Consider the following 25,505-nt stretch of genomic DNA (forward strand, 5'->3'; position numbering starts at 1 on the left):
TGTCTCCAGTGAATGTGCTAACGGGCTGTCTATGAGAAGGGGGACGGCAAGAGAAGAGGGGACGTAGCTTTCGCCTGAGCAATCAGGTAGAAGGTGACCTGAAGGATGACAGTGTAGCGTTCCAGACCTTCGTAGATTTCCAGATGCAGACATCAAAACTATTGGACAGGCAGCGGCGGACTTCAAGAGTCCTGCAGGCTAGGCTAGGCTGGGGCTGTCGATGTGGATTCATTTGCATTCACGTGTAAGTCTGGATGTGATTGAAGCCAGGAGAGGAACAGGTGGCACCTGCCAATCATGCAGGGAGAGGGGACAAGAGGAAGAGGAGCTGCAGCAGGAGAACAGGAGAGCTTGGCATGCTGGGAACTGAGATGCTTCAGAAACGAGCGAGAGGTTATTTCTTCTCAAGCTGACAAACCCAAGAACAGACATGACACACTCAGAAAACACAGTGTCTGTAGATTAGAGCCACTCAGGCTGGAGAAGGCTTACTTTTTTTTTTTAATATATTTTTTAAGGGCCAGCAAGATGGCTCAGCTGGTAACAGCCGTTGCCACATATGATGACTGAGAACCCAGAACCCGCATGGTAGAAGGAAGGAACTGACTCCCACGCGTTGTCCTCTGATCTCCACATGTGGGCCACAGCGTGAGCACACCCTCCCATCGGTGAAGAAGTTAAAAAACAAACGAAAAGACCAGACAGCAATGAGAGATGGTTATAACCCATCGGGGAGACACATACATCCCCTCCAAGGATTTCATTTTTTCGGCTCCCCCATATCCCCCTAGCGACCCCCATCCACTTCCTCCTTCATGCTACCCAGTTCTTGGGCTACTGCCCAAAGCCATGAATGAAGCCAGTGATCTGATGGTCAGAGGCAAGCAACACGCACGCCCTTTTCTTTTGTGGCTTTTCTAACTCTATTTCTCCAGGGCTAAAAGGAACTGGCTCATGGTCAAAGACAGCTGGGACTTCTCTGCTTCCTGTCTGTCAAATCTTAATCCCAGCATCACCTTGATGTCGTTCTTTTATTTAATTCACTTAGTTTCTCAATGGCCGTGGGAACAGGCTGTGTTCTTACAGGTTTTTTTCGGTGTATAATGAGCAGTTCATGTGACTGCACACCGCACAGATGCTGTGAACATGTAATCATTTAAATGAATGCAGGTGCCGTGCGCTCGCTTGCTGTAAGGCCACCCTCAGTGCTGCATGTGGAAGGAAGATGGTGAGCTTGGCTGTACACACGGCATATCCTAATTTCTTTTTAATTTCATTCTCCTGCATGCGGTGTTTTTTCCCCCTAATAAATCACGATGAACCTTGTGCTTTGTGCAATAGATATTTGCCCAGCAGCGGACCATAACCACCCTTGAAACAAACAGAGAGCAGCCAGCTTGCAAATGTGAACTGTATTTTTCACTTCAGGATTTACAAAATAACAAATCCATGGTCTTTAAAATTAGGAGTCAGCGCTTTCTGCAAGGTATGACGCCCTGGAAACAAGGATGAAGGAAATGAAATCGCCTCCTGTGCTGACGCTCCTGCCTAAGAAGAAACGACGGAGCCGCCTTTCATGTCCCTCCTGACGGCTCCAATTCAAGCCCCTGGGCTCAATGATGTAATCAACCCTGGCAAATTTCACTCGTGCTGGCTGGGACCACAGTATTAACATGACCGTGTCATTTCATAATTAACTTCCTTTTCTTTTTCAGACAGGAACTAAAGTAAGATGGAAACACTCTGAGGTTCTTTGAATCAGTTTCTGAAGTGTGTGTGTCTGTGTGTGTGTGTGTGTGTGTGTGTGTGTGTGTGTCTAGGTCCCATCCAGGCAGGACAGTCATTCTCACGACTGGGCCCCCTCCAGCCACTATGGGGCAGTCACGAGGCCTTCACTACCGTAAATACTGTCACAAAGAAAAACTTCAGCACCCCAGAACACAAGTCCAACATTCAGGTGCTCCCTAAAAAGCCATGGGTGGTCACTTCATCAGATGCACCAGAAGGGTTTCTCATGAGTGCAGACTTGTGTTCTCTGTCCTCTCAATCAGGGTCTCTGAAGAAAACCTGGGCTTTGTAAGAGTATTGATGTCTGATTTCATTAACCATTGAATTCCTCTGGTTTAGATTAGCCATCTTTCACCAATGATAATGTTCTTTCAGCCATGTCTAAACATACACTCATATCACCTATATACACGTAGGTACAGCCTTGGGCCCTGCCAACCCCTGCTCTTTGCCAATGCCATTCTTGAAGACTCTGAAAAGTACCTATCTCGTGTCCATGGTGCCAGCACACCCATCACAATGGATTCGACACAAGCTGGGCACCCAACTCATGCTGAGTCAACAGAACTAGGACTGGCAAGCCGGACGGACTTTGGACACTGGGATGGTCTGGGGGCTGAGCAGATGCAAGGGAAGCATCCTGGTTGCGGTGTGAAGCAGGGAGTGAGCAGATGGTGGCAAAGAGCAGAGAGTAAACGCTCCACAGAACGAACAAACTGTGGAGACAGACATGGGAGAGGAAGAGGTGGGACGATGTAATCTATTTCTTAAGGTTTCTCAGTTTACAGTCCAAACTTCCTGGGCTCCCGCTCTCGGGTTCCACCTTCCTAAGCCAGTGTGCCCTAGTTGCTGCAGGTTCCACCCCCCACAAGCCATGTGGCCCAGTTGCTGCCGCTGACAAGCATCTGGACTCAACAGAGAGTCTTTACTTCTCACTGGTCAGGATAAGCAGGGAGAGTTCCTCATCTGTGCTAAGATTAGTGGGGGGTGGAGAACGAGGGCAAGATCCATAAAATCTCACAAAGCAAGCATGCAAAACCTGAGTTATAAGGGTTCAAGTCATTAATGGCACCTCTCTTCTTTTAGGAAAAGCTGAGGAATAAATTAGCAGGAAACAAATCCTGTTGCCTTGGAGGCATAGTAGTTATTTCTATGTTGTTGTGATACATCATGACCAAGGCAACTTGCAGAAGGAAGACTTTTTGGGTCTACTATTCCAGAGGGATAAAACCCATAGTGCCAGGGAGGCATGGTGGCAGGGGGTATGGTGGCGGGGGTGTGGTGGCAGCGGCACGGTGGTTGGAGCGTGATGGCAGAGGGTGTGGTAGCAGCAGCATGGTGGCAGGGAGTGTGATGACAGCAGTGTGGTGGTGGGGACATGGTGGCAGGGGTGTGGTGGTAGGGGCATGGTGGCAGGGGTGTGGTGGTGGGGGCATGGTGGCAGGGTTGTGGTGGTGGGGGCATGGTGGCAGGGGTGTGGTGGTAGGGGGCATGGTGGCAGGGGCGTGGTGGTGGGGGCGTGGTGGTGGGGGCATGGTGGCAGGGGTGTGGTGGTGGGGGCATGGTGGCAGGGGTGTGGTGGTGGGGGCTTGGTGGCAGGGGTGTGGTGGCAGGGGGTGTGGTGACAGTGGCGTGGTGGCAGGGGTGTGGTGGTAGGGGTGTGGTGGCAGAGGTGTGGTGACAGCAGCATGGTGGCAGGGGTATGTTGACAGCGGTGTGGTGGCAGGGGCATGGTGGCAGGGGCTCTGGTGGCAGGAGAAGGAAGCTGAGCACTCCCATTTGAAGCACAGGCATGAAGCCAAACCAGCAGCCTGAAAGCAGGATGAGGCTTTAAGCTCTCAAATCACACCCCCAATGACCTACTTCCTCCAGCAAGACCACACCCCCAACCCTTCCCAAACAGTGCCACCAAGGGTCCCAAGGTTTACACACGAGAGCTTGTAGAAGACATCCCTCATTTAAATCACCACAGAAGGGCATCCGTTTACTTTCACCTAGCCAACACATGGCGATCCCCAACCCTATTTCAGCTGAGATCAACTACAAACAAGCAATCTCCTAAAACTCTGGTTTTCAAGATAATATATATAGGAGAAATTCCTCCAGTATTGACAGTGGCCAAGCCCTAGCAGGCTTGCCTATGGCAGGCAGGGAACCGGCTCTGTCAGCTAGCTCCGTAGACAAAGGGGTGCTCATCTTCCTGCAGACAGAGCCAGCAAGGGAGGGAAGGTTCCAGAAAGGAACAGCATTCCATCCCCCCATTCCCTTTCCTTCCTTTTCTAACACTCCTGGCTCCTCTCCCATAGCCACACTGTTCCAGAAAAAAGAGCCAGGCGCTGCAGGGACCCCTGGGGCTGATCTGCAAGCACCGCTGTGCCAGGTTCCAGCTGCAATTAATTTTCCAGAAAAAACTCTAAACCTCTGAAATGCATTTCAATTTGAAATGCTGATATAGCCGTCAAGCACCACGGTACACAAGCATAAATCTGGAGCAGAGATAGTTTTTGTTGGCAATAATGAAGAACAACATACATTTAATTAGCGTGGGATTTAGGAAATGTGCAGTGTAATAAAACAATATTCTAATTAGGTTGGGGAAAACTTGTTTGAATATGATTTGTGCAGTGCCATTCCGAGGAGTTCATACTAACTGCACGGAAATATGCTTTTACTAAGCAAACAAACAACAATTCCAAATAGAAGAGACAATGTCTTTATGTCCTTGTACATTAGTCTCAAGAGAGCATGGGATTAAAAACAAATGCCCTCTGGTCTTCTGGAGTGGTCATCTGAGCTGTCGGGGGAAATAGATCCCAGGGCTCAAACCCAGGCCAGAAGTCAGTGGCATTCAGTGTCCTCACACTTGGGTAAATGCTTTTAGTTCCCGGAATTCCTGCACAGGTCTGTCGTCTGTTTCCTAGGAATGCCCCCTGTAACCATGTCCAGGGAATCAGGGATTGTTAAAGACGTATTTTCCAAGAGTCCTCCAGTCCTGCAAATCAGCGTGCAAGCTCAGCTGAACTGGAAGAGCATCAGGCTGCACGGTGTGACTTTGTCACCAGGAAGCCAGTAGCAGGATCCCAGTCTTAACTGAAATTTTCTGTGTGGTTTTGAGAACATTAACGACCACTTCCATGCTCCCCAATCCGCAAACCCAAGATGGCAAGGTTTCTTCTAGGAAATGTTTTAGAGATCTCAGGTGACTCCTGCGCTATAGTGAACATGACCCAAAGATGCTGGGGGAAAGCAAGGGCCAGCACACGCCTTCCGCTGGCTCGCACTGCCTGAGGGAACATGACAGTGCTCAGCAAACAGTTCCTGGGTTTTCTTGAAGGCATTAGGGAGACAGGGCACTTAGTATTCACAGGGAGTTTGTTTTGATTATTATCAAAGTATTTCTTCTGAGTCTAATAATCTCACTTTTAAAAAACAGTAATTTTCATATTTACCTAAAGGAAAACATAGACCATAGCTTTTAAAGCTGTTAGCAAATAAAACAGATAATCCAGATGCCTTGCAGGACCTGGAAGTTAAGTGCGTAGAACATCCTTACAGCTGCTGGCGGCTGTCAGGAAGTAGTCACTGTGAGTTATCAGCGCTGCGAACTGTCATCAATTTATTTTATTTCATTTAAAGACTTTGCTTAAGCTCTCAAACCCTGCCCTTAGTCTCTCCATGTTTAAGGCTCTAGATGAAAAGGACCAAGTGTAAGGTTTTGTGTTGTTTGGGCAGTTAGTTAACCGCTCTGTGTCTGTTGCCTTGTTCGCCAAGAAACTAGTTAGCAATAACAGCCCACATCACCTCGCTTGTCTCCTCATCTGGAAATGATCCAGATGGAAGCAAGCATATTATTTCAGTTCCAGTAAGTGCTTAAAATCACACCTATCTAAACCGAAGCTCAGAAATAAGTGAGGAGTCCAAAGTCACCCAGAGAGCCAGAGCCACAGTCAGGACTGACCCAGTCAGCCTCTTCCCCGCGCTCTGTAATTTCTGCCACACCGCACTTAGCACCTTCCAAACGATACAGTGGGATCGTTCACCCGCAGACCGCAAAATTCATCTCAGTTTTGCAGGACTGACTCCATACTGGAAAAGTGTTACCAGTGTTTTTTAACATTGGAACTGCAACAGGGAATACACCAGTAGTCTGAGATTGGTTAGCAATCAGAGAGCAGAAACAACTGCCTGTCATTTCAGAAAGGCTCCCGACACTGTTCGCAAGACTGGCTTTCACATAGTTACATGACTAGGGGTACCTAGCTAAACTCGATTTTATCTGTCTTTGATTTCTGCAGAGAAGTCTCACAGGTTTAAGATGCAGTTCACAGCAAAGACAAATTACAAAATATGGCCCTGAGGGTGGCATCCGAATACAGATTCCTTTGTCTTACTTTGCATATGCTACCAGCCACAGAGAGATACATGACTGCAAGCTGGCTCTTTTCTCACCCGCTAGTCCCTCTCTCTGACGGGTCCACTTAGAAGGAAGTCGTCAGATTTATGAAAGTGAGTCTGAGGTTTTTATACTATAAAAATTCTGCATTTATCTTTGTACCTTACCCACATTAGGGAATTTCGGGTTTTGTAAGGGTGAACCCATCATCCTATGAATGTGACAAGGACTTAGGAAGCAGAAACACATTTTAAGTAAAATCTTTAAATAAAACACTGTGGCTCGGCGAAGGCTCACACAGTGTCTGTAACTCACAGCGACTGCTCCACGACAGCCGCTCTAGCTGATAAACTGTATTCTCTACATTTAACCCCTGTCAGCCATCTGGATCCGCTGTTTAACTTTCTAATCCTCCAAGCCATAAACTCAGCGAACTTTCTGGGTCCAGAGTTCAATAAACCTGAACTTTCCCCCAGATGTTCTTCATCAGAATCTCCGACATTGGTGTGACCTCCTGCTACACCAGCCAGTAGTACAAGAAGCCCAGCAAAGCCACCCTGGACCCCAGGACATCTCTGCTATGTCAGTGATGCATTTTCTCAGTCCTCACCAATGAGACAAGTAAATGTCCTCTCTCGGCTCCTGTGATAGGCACTGCAAAGTTACAGAGGAAGGGCAAGGTGTCCTGTAACTCTAGTAAACCCAAAGAAACGAAGAACTGCAACAGTAGTCCAATCAACAATTTCCTTCCTGAGAGTGCGCCATTTTGATGCTGCCAAACGATTCCAATTGATTATCTAGTCTAGTAGGATCAGGGTTTCTCTCTGCCCAGACAACCACCTCCTGAGGTACACGGGTGTGTCCGGAGAACCGTGCACACATGATCAGCTAGGGGCTTTGCTATCTACATTGAGAAGCAGGTAGTCAGTTCTTGTGGAATATTTAACTAGACAAAGATGTGTTACATTTGTTTAACAAATTAGCTGCACTGTATTACCTTAACTGTGTAAAGGTGTGTTACTTTTGTTTGCGCTACATTTGTTTAATTGCGAAAAGATGTGTTGCATTTGTTTCACCTTGCCTGCCTAAGGCATCTGAATGGTCTAATAAAAAGTTGAACAGCCGGGCTGGAGAGATGGCTCAGTGGTGAAGAGCACTGCTTGCTTTTCTAAAGGTCCTGAGTTGAATTCCCAGCAACAACATGGTGGCTCACAGCCATCTGTACTGAGATCTGGGGCCCTCTTCTGGCCTGCAGGCATACATGCAGAATACTAAGAATACTATGTACATAATAAATAAATCTTTTTTTAAAAAAAAAAAAAAGGTGAACAATCAATAACTAGAAATAACTAGGAAGGATAGTCAGGCTGGCAGGGAGAGAGAACAAATAGGAGGAGAAACTTGGGCCCAGAGGACGAACAAGAGAAGAAGGAGGAGAGAACAAGGCCTAGAGCCAGAAGCCAGGCACCTAGACATGAGAAGCAGTGAAAGTAAGATATACAGAAGAAAGGTAATAAGCCCCGAGGACAAAGATAGATAAAGAGAAACAGGTTAATTTAAGTTAAAAGACCTAGCCAGAAAAGAGCTAAGCTAGGTCAAGCATTCAAAATTAATAATAAGTCTCTGTGTCATGATTTGGGAGCTGGTTGGTGGCCCAAAAGAAAAAGCCTGGTACAATCAAATCTTAAATAAAAAGATTTATTTTTAAGTTGTTTGAATGCTAAGTCCTGCTTATGTATTGTATCTATAACTGAGCCGATAAACTTCTCCCGGCCAGACTGTCTCAGGTCTGCTGGTTCAAAGCTAATAGCAGTTTAAGCACCACTTCACGTCACTGGATAGGTTGTCAATGCCGTTTCTCAGCTAGCAGGGCACAGACCTTGAGTTTTTTCTACTATGCCTCTAAATAATTCAGATATGCAGTCAGGACCCAGGTCGGCTGGGGTCTCTGGGCCATGTGTGAATGCAGAAACGATGAAGTCGTACCACACGCTGGATCCTTCTGTACTGGAAGTTACAAGGTCTGGACACAGGAAAAATGCATAGCTATAAAATCTCCTCTGGGGTTAGCTCAGAAGCCTTTCGGAACTGATGAGAAAAAGACTCTGAGCTCTGCCCCCAGGCTATATTAAAGCAGATCACAGGGTGACTCACATTTGTATGGAAGGCCGAAAAACACACTGTAAATCCTGATTCCTGACTGGGAAGTAGCTCCATTCAATGGTTCCCCCTTTAGGTCAGACTCCTTGGATTAGAGTCTGTGGTGCAACATCAAACAAGATGAATTAATTACTGTGGTAACAATGGCATCGATCCTAGCTCTTCCTTCCCAAAGAAATATATATATTTCAGAGACAAAGTCCAGAGAATAAAAAGAGTAAAGTCATTGCCATATTGTGGTGGGCTAGCCTAAAACAGGTCCCCAGCATGACAAAGCTTTGCTGGGAGGAATCTGCCCAATTCCTGTTGTTCCTTTTGGACTACACGAAAGGAACCAAACTTGTTTACCATGTCCACTTGCCTGGGGGAGGCATAAAGGACTAGCTTCTATTTTGTATTACTTTGAAGGTCACTGGAACAGTACCATAGTTCAGATTCAAGTTTGAAGCCTTTGGAAGCAGTGATGGACACTAGGTATGTGAGTGATGCAGGTGAGTGACACCTGATGGCGCTGGGCAAGAAACTAAGGCAGAGAAATGCAATAGAACATCTAAAGCCCTGAAAAGGAGCAGGCAGGAGACTCACGGGAACTGCCACACTTCAATGTGGTCTTACAGAAGGAGAAATGAGAGGACAGGGCACACAGTGAGACCAAGAAGATCCAGGATAGATAAGATGCGCGCTGAGCCCAGGAGTAGACGTCTTCCCTGCATGGAGTCAGCAAACGATAAGGAGATGGGGATGTTTATTCTTCAAATGTTTAACCCTCAACACAAGCTCACAAGATGCAAAGAAACAGAACGGTGTGGCCCTGAACAATGGCCTCAGACCACCCTGACCACAGCTTTAAACCAACTCAGATACAGCCAATGAGGTAAAGTAGAACATAAACAGACAACTCAATAAACAGTAAAGTGGTATGTGAGCAAGATGAAACCGTCAACAGAGACAGAAGCTACTTTTTAAACATCAAACAGAAATTCTGACGCTGAAAATCAAGATATGTGAATTGAAATTTCCAGCAAAGGGGTTCAGAAGAATCAATAGGCAGAAGAAACTATCCGTAAACTCAGAAATGAGCCATTTGTGATGATCAAGGACAGAGAAGAAGAGTCATCAGAGCGGAGAGGGAAATGCCATGCCATGGCTGATGAAAGCCTGTACCGAGGGACTCTCAGAAGAAGGATGAGGAAGGCTGGTTGAAGGATTATGGCCCCGACTCACGATGTGAGGGGAAGGTCACTGTGGTTTTGGTTTGCATTTCCCTAAAGATGAGTGATGGGAAATATTTGTGTTTAATTTTTATATTATTTGATGTTTTGAGGTTCAATTGTAGTTCTTTATGTATACTGGGTACCTTCTCTATTCAGAGATACAATTTGCAAATATGTTCTCTCATCCCATTAGTTGCATTTGGCATTCTGTTGATTGTATCTTCTGATGTATAGAAATATTAAATTTCATTAACTCAATTTAAAGCTTGTTTCTTCCACTGACTGTACTTTGGGTGGCATATGTAATTCATTATTATTATCAAATTCAGTACCAAGATATTTCAATTTTTGTTTCTTATGTGGTTTTGAAAAATTTTATACTTTTAACTTTGATATTCAGTTTGTGGTTCCTCATTGAGTTAACCTTTGGAATGCATTAGTATTTGTTAATGAAGACAATTTTATTCTTTCTCTGAAAACACCATTAATACCATAATACAATCGAGATTTAAATATCGACCTTCTATCTTGTAACTTTGCTAAGGTCACTTATGAATTATATAATTTTTGTAGATTTTTTTGAGAGTGTGTTGAGAAAAACAAATATGCAAAATGTGTGAGCTAAAAATTGTTCAAAAAAAGATGCCTCACTGTAAGTCAAGGGTATGGCTCATGTATGAAATCAATCTAAGAAGATTTAAATGGAAAACGTATAGTGCATGTGTATTTCCAAAGAGACATAAAAATAGAGGAAAACACACTTGCAGGAATTGCAGATATAAGCACAGGAAAGGATTGTTCTAAACAGGACTCCAGAGCAGAGGAAATAATCCCCAGAGTTAATAAATGAGAATGCATAAGTTAAGCTTCAGTGAAGGATGCAGTCACCAGGGTGATGTGCAGAAAAATGGGTGCAACTGGAGAGACTCGTGTGAAGGACATTCTCTCTGTTCTCTTGTCATTTCCTGTAAGTCAGGGCTTGAGATGCTGATGAACAGAAGGTAAATGGCGGCTTTAATATCTCACAGACTTAAAATCTAGTAGAAAATTATGCATAAATAATAATACAGTGTTAACATATACTATCCATTCTAAATGCAAAAAAAAAGTGTTAATAATGGTATAGGTGATAAATGGAGTTTTGTGTAGCCGTAAAGAAAAATTAGGTCATTTGCAGAGAATAGATGCTACTGGAAACCATCATGTTAAGGAAATAAGCCAGACTCAGAAATAGCAGCACCATATCTTCTCTAATATGAGAACCTCAATGCAAAATGCGTGTGGTGTATATTCATGTGTGTGTGTGTGTGTAGGTCAACAAGTTGGGAGAAGGTTGACATGGGGGAAGAGCCCCTAAAGGGGGTGAGAAATGGAAGGGTTGTGGAATACATGTAATGGGAAAACAGACGTGGGGAGTCAGCTGGAAATGGGGTCAGCGGGCAGTGGAAGAGCACATCAAGGAAAACAAAGTGTGACACGATGTCCGGCGATACCATGACGGAAACCATTACTTTGTATGTTACCTTTAAAAAATTAACTAAAAATTGTAAAACATGGTAAAAATGCTCCTTCTCTACAAACTGTCATCTCATCAAGCTGTAGTCGTGTAGTATGTACATATATTATAAAGAAATGTTACTGCTCATGGTAAGTAAATAAAAGGTAACTGATCACAACAAATTTTTCCAAACTCAGATATGAAATCCATAATGTATTTATGTCACCTGATGTGAAATCCATATTATATGCCATATAAATACTTATAAAGAGATTGTGTATATGCTATTATATAGATAAAGGGATGATTGACACGTGTGACTATGGTGGATGACAAGCCCTATGATCTGCTGTCAGCAAGTGGGAACCCCGAGAAAGCCAGTGACTGGGTACAATTCTATTCTAAACCTGAAGGCCTGAGAAATCAAAGTCCAATGCTATAAACTCCAATCGAAGGAAGAAGGATTTCCCAACTTGAGTAGCCAAATGGAGAATTCTTCTTTTCTGCATCTTTTTTGTTTTATTAGGGCAGCAACCGAATGATGCCTATCTGGACTGCATTTATTTGCTTTACTCAGTATACTGATTGAAACCCCCAACTTCTTTAAAACAAAACAAAAACCCCCCAGGCACACCTAGAAGTCATGGCTAGTCAGATTTCTGGGCATCCCATGGCCCAGACAAGTTGTATGTAAAATTAACCATCACACAGATTTAACAGCATTCTTATTAAAATTGGAATGCTTTTGTAGGTAAGGACAAATTATTTTACTGTATGTGAGAAAGAAAAAGAATGAGAATAGATAAATCCATTTTGAAAAAAGGAGAACATGATGGCAAAAATAAGTATGTCCAGTCATCATGGCTGTGTGATGCCAGGGTGGAAAAGATTCTGTTGTAGATACCTGCAAATTCTCCACTGGAGTGAGAAGGAAGGCGGAGTAGGAAATGGGAGAAACACAACTGTGTTTTGATTATATTTGTAGCTCAGCAGCAGTTAAAACTAGCTTATATTATTATTTTAGTTTCCAATTTTCCATAACAAAGACTAAAGTAAACAAAAATAAATATTTCTGTGTGCACAGGAAACAAAATCAGAAAGTACCTACATTAAATTACTAATACTATTTATCACTCAAATGTAGAACTGCGATGGAAGAGAAGGGAACCTCTTGCTTGATAAAATGAATTTTTTATGAATATATATTTACATATAGAGAGAAGGCTAGGGACAATAATAAAAGCATTAGGAGCATATGCTCTCTTCTTAAAATGAATCCTTTTCTAAATTAGTTGATAATACAGTAAAGAAATTTAGTAAATGCATACAACTTTAAAGATTCTCAAATATTGCTGGAAATTTACAGGAGAGTTAGTTACATAATAAGTATTGTGAAATGAAAACTGAGAATCTTATATAAAACTTGTTTCAGAGCTTATTGTTTTCATTAGAGAACATCGGTTTCTGTAATCAAATCGCTTAGGTAATACCTCAACACAGCATGTTACCACTGCATGAAAACAAGTTTGATATTTCTAGACCAATGCGGCTGTTAATTCCTGGATCTTACTTTTTTTTTTCTTTTTTAGAATGAATACAATAATTTAAATGCCTGGGCTCGTCTGTGAGCTTTACATTTTTTAGGTCATCAGAATACAAATGAACAAATTATGAACTGGAAACCTCAAACATTCAATCCAGAAGAGCAAATTCCTCACAGATTGAGTTCTTAGTGTTGATCTTGGAAAAGTCACTCCACTTCATAGCCACTAGGGCTCAGTCTCTTCTCTAGGATGGAAATGAATGCCTTGTAGAAAACAGAATCATCACAGGGCATCTCAGCTGATCCCGAGTAAAGACAGGCAAGTCTACGATGAGCTGTAGTCTCTTAAAGCCAAAATTCACTCCCTTCCACCCCACCCCCCAAAATTATGGAAGATGGGAAAGGAACCAGTCAAGGACATTTTTGGTTTTTTTTCTTTTTTATTGTTGGTTTGATTTGTTTTTCTCATTTCCCTTTCTCCTAGGCAAGATTGAGGGGAGTTGTGCTAATGACGTCTAAAAGAAAACAATCATTAGTTTGGGAAGATGGCGGATACCACACACGCAGAGTGTGCCAGCATCTCCAGGGAATGAACTGGAGGAAGTTGGTTAGCGACTATCACGAAGGGAGTGTGATGGCTAAAAATATCTAGTTTAACAGCCAAGTCAAATAAGAAACTTCACAAAACAGAACAGAGGAAGGACAAATCCCAGTCTCTTCCAGAAAGACTAGCAGGTGTGCGGCTCCCCACCTCATCACCCAGTGCAGGGTACTAACTAAGCAGAGCCATGCTTAACTTGAACAGTCTTGGGAAATTGTACTCCACTCCCAGCAATATGCATTAAAAGGGGAGGAGGGAGGAATGGAGACACAATGTGTGTGCAGCTACAGAAACAACTTCTATGTGTACTAACCTGGAAGGTCATTAAGATGCCACTTAAAAAGACCCTGCTCATCCAGCCCCTTGGAGAACCACACTCTATACTCTAGGGTCACTCTGAACAGGAACAGGTCAAGAGGAAAGGGTTTATGAATCAAAACTGCACAGTCTTCACTGCTACATGAACTTCTACGAAGCCAGAATCCACAGGGGCAGGCAGACATGGTTTCCAAACACATGCAGGATATCAGAAAGGACTGCCCAAGAATGAAGCCAACATTGACAGACTGATGAAGGACCACTGAGATGTTTGACTAGTCATCTATGACCCAATGTGTGGAGGACCAGCTGCTGATGGGAACACTCCATAACTTGATCTTGCAAAGGACTACCCAGAGGTGTGTGGTGTAGGAGTTCCTTCTGTTGGTGTGTTGCTTTCATTGGTTAACCAATAAAGAAACTGCCTTGGCCTAGTTGATAGGGCAGAACTTAGGTAGGCAGAGAAAACAGAACTGAATGCTGGGAGAAAGAAGAACAGAATAAGAGAAGCCATTGATCCTCCACCGGAGATGGACGCTGGTTAGAATCTCCAGTAAGCCACTGCCATGAGGCAATACACAGATTATTGGAGATGGGTTAAACTAATATGTAAGAGTTAGACAATAAGAAGTCAGAGCTAATGGCCAAGTGATGTTTTAATTAATACAGTTTCTGTGTGGTTATTTCAGGTGTAAGCTAGCTGGACGGCCGGGACAAACAAGTGGCCCACTCCTCCTTGTAACAGGTGTTGATGTAGGAGGGTCATCTGTCTATGTGTTACTTTCATTAGTTAATAAAGAAATTGCCTTGGCTTTTGATAGGACAGCAGCTTAGATAGGCAGAGTAGACAGAACAAGATGCTGGGAGAAAGAAGCAGAGGCAGGCAGTTGCCATGGAGCCAGCTGCCAGGTCAGACATGCTGAATCTTTCCTGGTAAGCCACGACCTCGTGTTTATTAATCTGTGTTATTATTATTAATCCGTGTTAATAATAACACAGATTATTAGAAATGGGTTAATCAAGATGTGAGAATTAGCCAATAAGAGGTTAGAACTAACGGGCCAGGCAGTGTTTAAATAAATACAGTTTCCATGTAATTATTTCGGGTAAAGCCAGCCAGGAGCCGGGCCTCAGCGCGCCGCTCCTATCACTACAAGGTGTGACCACCATCTGGGAACCCAGGAAGAAACTCCAGATTGGAACCAGCAAACAGGAAGATTGCACACAGATTCTCTTCTTCACATTTGTTTCTCCTTTATTTAGTACTCAATGGCAATTTAGCAGGCCTGCTCTGTCTGGCTGTTCTCACTCTTATCTTTCCTTGTTCACATCCCCTGAGACAGGCTTTCCTAAAGAGCACAGTTGGTAGCAAGCTCCTTGAGATAAACCATTTCGTCTTGCAGAAAAGTTCGTTAAGACACAGGGTGTGCTACAGGGGAGTGAAAAGGCCCATCATTCAAGAAAGCGCCTTAAAACTCAGGAAGTACATAACTCAAAAGCTTCAGGAAGTCCCTAAAACTCACCAGATACACTGCCCCACTGCCCACAAGCATAAATAACCAGAAAGGACTCCCGAAAGACTATCTCAGATAAACCAAACTGCCTAGAAGAGACTCAAATCAGACATGCTCCCTGGAAGATCAGCTGAGCTGTCTAGAAAAAAAAAACACTCTCCAGACTGGTGAGTTCCCTGCAAGCTCCAGTTTTCACGAACTGCCTGTCACCTACGCTGGGGTGGGGAGGTTCTGTGCTGCAGTTGTCTTTGAGTCATTTCTGCTTGGGTAGGTAGCCCCTCACCCGTATTTCTGTCAGTAACCCCAATAAAACGCATTAGTTTACCAAATTGGACTTTGTGGTGTCCTTACGTTGGTTCCCTATATGGGATGAGCAGACATAGTGTCACACAGCACAGATACCAGCTTGGTTTGCCACGTCTCCACGTCTCAGACTCTGTTGCAGAATTTTTGTTTATGTCACAGGTACATGGATCAACAAGTCTTGGAGGATGGAGGAGAAGGAGGAAGAGTGACCCAGAGGGAAGAGGTGGAGCAGGAAGGTTGAGTGGGCCTCTTTGGAACCTGGAAACCAACAGCCGCCAGCACTCCCACAGTAGCTTAAGTCTGTCCCAGGTTCTTCTTTAATGTTTGTGCACAGGATGTGTTCATTAATAAAGGGTAAAAGAATCAATCACTTTCAAGTCTCCTGAGACCTTGAACTATTTTAGGTTAGCTGGTTGCATTTCCTTTTTTAATATTTTACGTGTTTGTGTGTGTGTGTGTGTGTGTGTGTGTGTGTGTGTGTGTGTGTGTGTTACACATTGCAGGAATAAATCTTCTTCCACTACATTGGTTCCCAGGACTGAACTCAGGTTATTGGGCTTCACAGTAAGTGGGTCCACGGAACCACTTTATCTACAGATCCACCTCACCAACCCTGGCTGTATTTCTTTACCCCTCTCTTCTTATTCCTCCCTTAAGCCCAATTGCCCTTCTTTCTATATGCTTTCCCTTTTCTATTTTCTCTCTATCTACTCAATACTTTTGTTCTTAAAATAACTTCACGGGGCTGGAGAGGTGACTCAGTGGTTAAGAAAATTGCCTGCTCTTCCAAAGGTCCTGAGTTCAATTCCAAGCAACCACATGGTGACTCACAACCATCTGTAATGGCGCCCTCTTCTGCATGCATACATGTAGACAGAATAGTGTATACACAATAAATAAATAAATATTTTTTAAAAATTGATTTTACTTTCCATTCATGCTTACATAACTGATGTATTAACACACACAGTACTGTCGGTGTTTCTATACTTTCTAAAGTAATTGGTGTTGAAAGGGTGATTGTTTTTATTTGACTATTAATTTATTTTCATACTAGTCTATGATAGTGATTGTTTTTTAAGACAATATTCTACTTTGGGGGAAGTATTGGGGATTGATCCTGATGACCTCAACACCAGGTGAAAAGAGGAAAATAATACTTTCTTTCTACTACAATCTATTTCTTCTTCATCATTACAACTGATTTTTACTAAAAGAATAAAGTAACATTGAAAAAAATCTAAATAATGACCTAACATCAAATACACAAGCCTCGGTACAAAAACACAAGAAAAATGAAAACTCAAGACAACATAATTCCTCCAGAAATGACTCATCCCATACCGATTGCCTCCAATGATAGTAAATTAGATGAAATCCCAGATAAAAAATTTAAAAATGGAAACAAATATGTGCAAAGAAATAAAACAGGACATGGATGAACTAAGTGAATTCCAAGAGAACATAGAGATCAGTTGTATTAAATATGGAAATTAATCCTAGATATGAAAATGGAATTGAATAAAGAGATAGAACTAATGAATAAAGTTCAAACTGAAATACTGGAAATTTTCAATATATCAAATAAAAATCTCCTTGGAAAGTCTCACCAATAGAATAGATGGAGTGGAATACAGGCTTGAGGGCTTGAAAAGAAACTAGAAGAATTAGAACATTCAGACCATGACAGGTAAGTTAATAGGAAAATAACATCATATTCAGAAACACTTCAAAATGCCAACTCTACAAATCATGAATATGGGGGAAAGAGAAAACTCTGATGACAAAAGCATAGAAAACATTTTCAGTAAACTCAAGGCAGAAAGTTTTCCAAATCTGGCGAAAGAGATGCCCTCCAGAACACAGACCAGACAAAACCAGGAAAGAGGCTACCCATGGAAGGCTCTTGTTTTAAACACTAAATGAGAAAAAAAGTATATTGAGAGCTATAAGAGAGAAGCACTAAAACAATAAAGACAGGCCCATCAGAATAGCATCAAATTTCTCAACAGAAACTTAAAAAGCCAGGATCGAATGGTATAGTGTACTTCAATCTCTGAAAGGTAATAACGGCAAACTTGTAAATGGAGACTATACTTCCGTTCCTGGCCACCCAGGCCCGAATAATCACACAGAAACTATATTCATTACAACACAACAACAACAACAATGACTCAGGTATGTTCCTAGCTAGCTCTTACATCTTAAATTAATCCACTTCTATTAATCTATGTATCACTATGAGATTGTGGCTTACAGGTAATGTTCTGGCGTCTTTCTCCTTCAGTGGCTACATGGTGTCTCATTTGACTCGGTCTATTCTCTCTCTCTATCTCTGTTCAGATTTCCTGCCTGGCTTTACCCTGCTAAGCCATTGGCCAAAACAGCTTTATTCATTAACCAATAAAAGCAACACATATACAGAAGGGCATGCCACATCACAAGCCCAGATTGCTATACACAGAAGAACATCTGTCATAACTGAAGAAGAAAGAAAAATGATAAAATCAGTTTAAAAGACCTCCTGAGCACCAAGCCAGCTCTACTAATATACATGGAAAGATCCTTCAGGCTAAATAAAAAAAAATCAATGAAGTTACAGGGAAGAAAGAAAAACTACGCCACAACACTAGTTGTACAACTGAGGAACAAGAAAATACCAAGTGCTACAAATCAACAAAATAACTGTAATTAGTATACCCATTATTCAGTGATAACTCTGAGTTTTAAGGGTTTCCATTCATAGTTGAAAGACACAGATTGTCACTGGCAGGTACTGGATAAAGTGCTTGTTGCTAAAGTTGATGACAAGTTTGAACCCCAAGACACACATGGTGAAAACAGAGAGCCAAGTGCCGAAAGTTGTTCCCCAGCCTCCACATATACTCATGTAGATACACACACAGAGGGAGAGAGTAAACAGATGTAAAATTCTCAATAAAATCTTAGCAAATCAAACTCAAGAACACAGGAAGATTGTCCATCATGATCAATTTGGCTTCATTCTAGAAATTCAGACATAGTTTGACATATATAATCAATGAATAGAATTAAAATTGACTCCAAGGACAGAAATCATGCAATCATCTTAATAGGTACCCAAAGGCCTTTGACTAAATTGAACATACATACATAATTAAAAACCCCGAAGAGATTAAGAATAGAAGGAATGTAAGCCAACATAATAATGGCTATATATGACAAACCTATAGACAATATTATACTAAATGGAAAAAAATTCAAAGCAATCCTATTAAAATCAGGAATGAGACAGGACTCCACTGTCTCCATTCTTTATCAATATGGTGCCTAGATCTTTAGTCAAAGCAGTAAAACAAGAAATAAAGGGTATACAAACAGGAAAGGCAGAAGTCAAAGTATTCTTATTTGGGGATGATATGGTCTCTAAATAAAAGACCCTAAAGATTCTAATAGAAAATAGATCTATTAAATACTTTTAGCAAAGTGGCATGGTGCAGAATCAATATACAGAAACAGTCGATAGCCTTTATGCATTTATAAAAGCAAACACTTTGGCTGGGCGATGGTGGTACATGCCTTTAATCCCAGCACTTGAGAGACAGAGGCAGGCGGATCTCTGTGAGTTTGAGACCAGTCTAGTCTACAGACTGAGTTCCAGGACAGGCTCCAAAGCTACAGAGAAACCCTGTCTTGAGAAACAGAAAAAAAAATACTCTGAGAAAGAAATCATAAAAATATAGTCCTTTTTACAATGATGTCAAAAAATAAATTAATCTTGGAATAAATCTAACCTAGGAAGTTTCACAATAAAAATTTTCAATGCTGAAAAAAAGGCCCTGAAGAAAATATCAGACAATAGTAAGACTCCCTAACTCATGGAACTGTTGGAATTAAAACAGTGAAAATGACAATCCTACCAAAAGTAATTTCAGGCTCGAAACAATTCCAATGAAATTCTAACAGCATTTTTTACACAAAGAAAAAAATCTTAATTTTCATATGGGAGGAACAGATGGTCTCAGATGGCCAAAGCAAAGGACAATACCATACCTGATTCTGAGTTATACTTGAGTCATATTAACAAAAACAGCACAGTAGTGACAAAAAAACAGACTCATACATCAATGTAATAAATTAGAGAACCCAAATAAACCCGTGTATTTGCAATCTTTTAATACTGGGCAAACATGTAAAAACACACAATGGAGAAAAGAAAACTAATTATACTTTAAAAAAGTAGGTATCCTGGCCCTTGTTGCCACCAAGACCGAGAGAGCTGGAGTATTATTAGGCCCATAGCCAGCTCCTACACCAAATATGCTGCCTTGATCAACCAGGCCATGTCCTACAACTACTCAGTGCCTGAGCAAGACAATGGGAACATGTCTGATGTCCCTGACCACCTCCAAGACCCTGAGGGCCCAAGCCTAGATTGGCTGAAAAACCTGTGACTACTCCTGTTGATGGAAGAGCCCTCTCTCCCTGTTGCACCCCACCAATAAAGATGTGAAAACCAATCCCGCAAAAATAGTAGGTGCTCACATGTAGAAGAATGAAGGTAGAGCCTTATTTCTCAGTAACAACAAATGCTGATTGCTATGACCTGTAGTGAGTGAATAAAGAAAGGACATACACACACACACACACACACACACACACACACACACACACACACACCACACACCACACACACACACAGCAAGGGGATGGATTGGGATCAGGTAGGAGTTATGCTTTGGTAGAGATGCAAAGAAACTCTGGGCATTCATTTCAGACATCTGAACTGAGGAGGCGGGTTTATTGTACACAGTTGAACAAAGAGGCAGTTAGCGAATCCTGGTGGTAGATCTCTACAGGGGCTCACTTAGACTATAACCATCTGGGAGTAGAGAACATCAATCAATACCCACTGGACACACTGTCAAGATCTGCACACAGACCAAGGGAAGTCTCTGCCATTTCCCTGAGCCTGAGGAAGGTGCTGCCATTTCCATGGGTCTAAGGCACAGGCTCCTTGACATGCCTGTGCCCATGTCAGCGATACACACTCACCAAGAGCTCTGTCTACTCCTTACACATCCACTTAGGGCTCCCTATGCTCCTCACAGCTGGTGAACGGAAGTCTAGTGCACTGTTGGTAGGAATGTAAACCTACGCGGTCACTGTGCAAGTCCGTCTAGAGGTTTTTTTAAAAGACTCAGAGGAGATCAGCCACACGATCCAGCTCTTCTACCTGTTGGTGTTCATGCAAAAGGCCTCGGAGTCAACACTTCTTGGAGATCCTTGTATGTGGATACTTATTTCATCATTAGTGACAGCAGCTAAATTAGGGAGCCACATGACCAAAGAACAGATAGAGAAAATGTATATACACACAATGAATTTTTTTAAGTCATAAAGAATGGCGTTGTGCCATTGTAAGAAATAGATATAACTGGAGATAATCATAGTGAGCAAGGTAAGTCAGCCTCAGAATGACAAAGACAATTCTCTACTTCTCTTTGCTCTAAGGCTGTATATAGAGAATCAGATCATGCATGTGTATATAACCTGGAAGTAGAGACAGAAGAGCAGCTGTCTAGGGTAACAAGGAAGACTAATGGAAGGCCAGAGGGTGAAAGGGGGTGGGTGAGGAATCAGGGGTGTGCTCACTGTACAGTATGTACTCTGTGAAAATTCTCCTATGTAACACAGTACCGTGTACAATGAAAATCTAAGGTGAAGAAATGAATAATAAGAAATGCACTGTCCCTAGTTGTCCCTGAATTTTCAGTCACTGTCTGAGTTTCTCCCCTTGGACATATTATTGTATTGTTTGCAGTGAACTAATTGAGAAAATGGGAACCGACTCGAGTGTTCATTTTCCAGCTGAGGGTAGACTGAGGCATGGAGCCCAAGGCTTGCCTTTGGATCCTCTGCCTCTTACTGAAGGGAAGCCTTCCAAAACAGAATTCCTAGTTTTAGATTCTAAGGGACTTAAAGGTAACAAAAGTCTTGGGGTGTGCTTTACTAATTGTCCAGGCTGTCACACTGCCCAGCAGAAAGTGCTGGGTCTCACAGCGACTCTCTTACATTGGCAAAGGTCAGTCTGATCTGTCAACAGCATTGATGACATTGCCCTGTAAATACAAGCTTTGTCCCAGAGCAACATCTTAGTGGGAAGTAGCTGTTCCCCCTCTCGGATCCCTGCTTAACCCAAGGAGAAGAGAATGTTTATATTTTCTGTGGGCAGGGAAGTGCTTTGGGGGTGTAGCTCATACCTCTGGCCCCCAAATTTTCTTCCCTGTGAGAACGGCCTGGCTATGCAGACCTGATATTAACAAGGCCACACTTAATGGATCTGGCTGGCTATGATCAGGTGTCTCCTCTCCTCTCACAGAGAACAAGGCCTGCCCTGACTGGGTGACCAGTTCTGGTTTCCCTCTCAAACTGTTAGTATACACAGATGGGAGCTGCAGACTGCCATTTCCCAAAAAGGCAGGAAAGAGACCCCAGCCAACAAAATGGCCATTGCTTAAAATCCCTAGAGACATTTGAAGCATCAAGTTCATCTTCTCTGTTTATCCTACTGGCTAGGGTCCTGGGTAACGGTCACATGGCCAAGAACCTCAACACGGAATGAAAACATTCTTGAAATATTTACATTGCTGTCAGAGGTGTAAATAGTTCCACAATAGAGTCTACCTATCTCCAGGTGAACTCTGAGTCTTAATCCTACAAAATGTGATGCCAATGTCTTAGCCCAGAGTGGTGAAATCACCAAAAATCAGCCCAGAAAGTCACCAATTCCCAAAGAACAAAATCCAGGAAACATTTTGGAAAATATTTTTTTTAATTATTTGAAATATACTTATGTACAGTTTTAAGTCCAGACATACTAACGAAACACCTGTAGTTTCAATACTTGGGAGATGGAGGCGGGGGAATTACAAATTTGAAGTCAGGCTGGGCTACATATCAACCCTGTCTCAGAGAAACAAAAACAAACAAAAAGCAAGAAAGAGGGGGCAAGAAATGTATTTACTTTTTAAAAGGATAATTATTCAGAAGCAATAATGGCGGATCTCATCATAGACCACTTGGACAATAAAACAGACAATAATGCCATTCCTTCATCTCTACACATAAATGCTATAAAGCAACAGTAGCCATTACAACAGCAAACAGACCAGTGACATCAGAAAGAAAGGTGTGGAAAGGCAGAAGGGACAAGCATACCTCACGCGGCACTGGCAAACTTCCTGGTGGGGTGGGCCACGGCGGAAGATGAGCCACGGAGACAGCCATCACCTTGACAGATGATTAGTGTTCTGGAATTGCACTGAGGACCTCATGCCCGCTAGGTGAGCACTCCACTGGGAGCTCTTCCACAGATGCTATGTATTAAACAACTAACTTTCTGAGGTGCTCTCTCCCCTTCCCCCTCCCCTTCTCCCTGCCTTTTTCTCTCTTCCCCTCTCTCTGCCCCTCCCATTTCTCCATCGACCTCCCCTCCTTCTCTCTATGAATGGTGTGTATGATGCATGTATGTTTGATACATGGCCTCTTTCTGCAATCCAGGCTGTCCGCTCACAGGCCTCCTGTCTTTGCCTTGGCAGTGCGGAATTCCAGGCATGCCCCACTACTCCCTACTCTCCGTGCTGTCCACAGACCCACACGATGCCTACGTGCACCCTCAGTCTTGTGATTGTGGACTCTCCTGTCATCAAATTTGCCCAAACTATAAAACAGATTAGCACTGCCTAGCAGCCTTCTCATAATTTATACCTCCAGCTCTGGAAACGATGTGAAGATGAAATCTATAGCACAGTGAACTGGGAAAAAAAATAGCACTGACTGTCTAAACTCGTGGGGAAAAATTAAAACAAAAATTGGACATCTGGAAAGATGTGTAGCCAGTATAGACTACGGGCAGTTACACAGAGGTAGTCTGGAATGGCTGGCCAGTTTTTAAGATCATTAACTAGTTTGGTCTTGCATTGTGGTGCGCAACTGTTCCCCCCTCACACCTTGTAGGCCACAGCCTTTCTGGAACACCTGCTGCTGTCCATCTTGAGGTCTGCCTACGGTTTTCTGTGCACCAACAGAGGCATTCATTACTCTCCCATCTCCCGTGGCATCTTCTACATTGTTTTGAGTGTAGAGAAATCCACCGACCCTTGATCATTCAGAATTTCAACCTGAACACACCATCATGAGTGAGATCCATTCATGAAGCCTGAGATTTCCCCCAGCAGAGCTGTCCTCTCCCTGGCCCGTCTCTGATGTTGCTTCAGAGGAAGCAGGGTGAACTCAGTGGTGTATCACTTGAGGTTTTGGAGAAGAAATAACTGTATTCTAAAAAGATGTTTGAAGGAAGTTTGTAATGTCTTAATATCTTAGTTTGAGCTCACTCCCTAGAAACATAGCAATTTCTGTGTATTTCACAGTTACCGGGTCTGGAGGTGGGGATGGGGAAGGGGCAGAGGAACAAAAAGTTCAGCTAAATTTTAATTTTTATAAAGTGTAATTTTTGTAAGAATATCCTCTGAAATATTTGGGGGAATATACTTATTTTATGAGACTTACTTAAACTAAGCAGTATGTATGTTCATGAAACATTTGGCTTTTAGAGTACTTTGCCATTTTAAGCAATACGCAATACTTGAAAGGAAAACTATCTAGTGTCAGTAATATTTCCGGTACAGAGCTTGGCATCTGAGCTGAGTCCTCAAGAGCAAGAAAGAAATGGGTAGGAGTTGCCTTAGAAATCAACCACAGACAAAAAAAAAAAAAAAAAAAAAAAAAAAAAAATCCCAACCAGAGTGTATTAGATTCCTGTGGTTGCTGAGGCAAATTACCACAAACTTGATGGTTTAAGATAAGGCAAAGTCATGCTGACATGGTTTTAGAAGTCCAGAAGTCTAAAATCAAGGTGCCCACAGGCTGTGCTACCCCTCAGGAAACTTGAAGGGAAAATATATTCCTCCCTTCCAGCTTCTGTTCACACCAGCATTGCTTAGTCTGTGATTACTGTTAGCTAATGTTTGTGTGCAATAGTATGTCACATAAGGACATGTTCTCCCAAGCACACATTGTACATGGAGTGTATTCCCCTCCGTGCCTCTGTGCCCTTCCCTTGCTAAATTCTCCCTTTCCTATTGCTCTCCTATTGGTCCCCTATCTTCTAGATAATCTCTCTCTCTTTCTTTTCTTTTCTCTCTCTCTCTCTCTCTCTCTCTCTCTCTCTCTCTCTCTCTCTCTCTCTCACACACACACACACACACACACACACACAATCTATATAATTTTCATGTAGCTATATTAAAAACTAAGAACCACAAATGCCAAATGAGGGAATATGCGATATCTATTTCTCTGAGACAATCTTAAATCGCTTAATATGATCATTTCCAGTTGTGTTCACTTTCTGTAAGTGCCATAATTCCCTTCTTATGGATGAGAGCATCCCACCGTGCACACCTTCTTCATGCATTTCTCGGTTGCAGGATGCTTGCAATTGTTCCGTACTCAGCTGTCATGAGCAATGCTGCAATAAACTGTGATGTGAAGCATCTTTGTGGACGCTGACTTGGGGGGCTTCAGGGAGGTGCCCAGGAATGATACTCAGGTGGAGTTGCTGTTCGGTTTTCAGAACCCGCCACACCTGTGGTCCCCACAGCAGCCAGACAAGTCTACATTCCCAACCGCAGTATGTGAGGGCTCCTTTTGCCCATATCCTTACAGAGTTTTTCAGTGATTTGCCTTTCATGGTGGTTGTCATGGAACTGGGATGTGGGTGCCCACAGCAATGGGTCTGCACTGAACCTGTGGGGATCACAGAAGTGGGTCTGTCCCACCTTGACTGAAAGTCAGAGAGGTTAAGCTTATCTTGCTCATTCAAGGTTACTGACCAGAGACTTGATTTAAGGCGTGGCTACAAACAAGATATCTTGACCTAGGGTGTGGTTACTTGGTATTAATGGTATTGAGGTGGCTCCTAGAGGTAGATCCGTTCCACCACATCCAAAGTCAGAGAATTTAAGTCTATTTCTGCTCCTTCAAGGATAGACAGGAGGTGTGATCCAGGGAGTGGCTGTCTACAGGATGCTTGGTTAAGGTGTAGTTGCTGCACGTCCTGCCTAAACAACAAAATGCTTAATTTAGAATATAGTGGCTTAATGGTTCCAGTATTGAAGCAGGTAATTG

Source organism: Myodes glareolus, chromosome 19, assembly GCF_982192425.1.
Source record: "Myodes glareolus chromosome 19, mMyoGla1.1, whole genome shotgun sequence".
Classification (NCBI taxonomy): Eukaryota; Metazoa; Chordata; class Mammalia; order Rodentia; family Cricetidae; genus Myodes; species Myodes glareolus.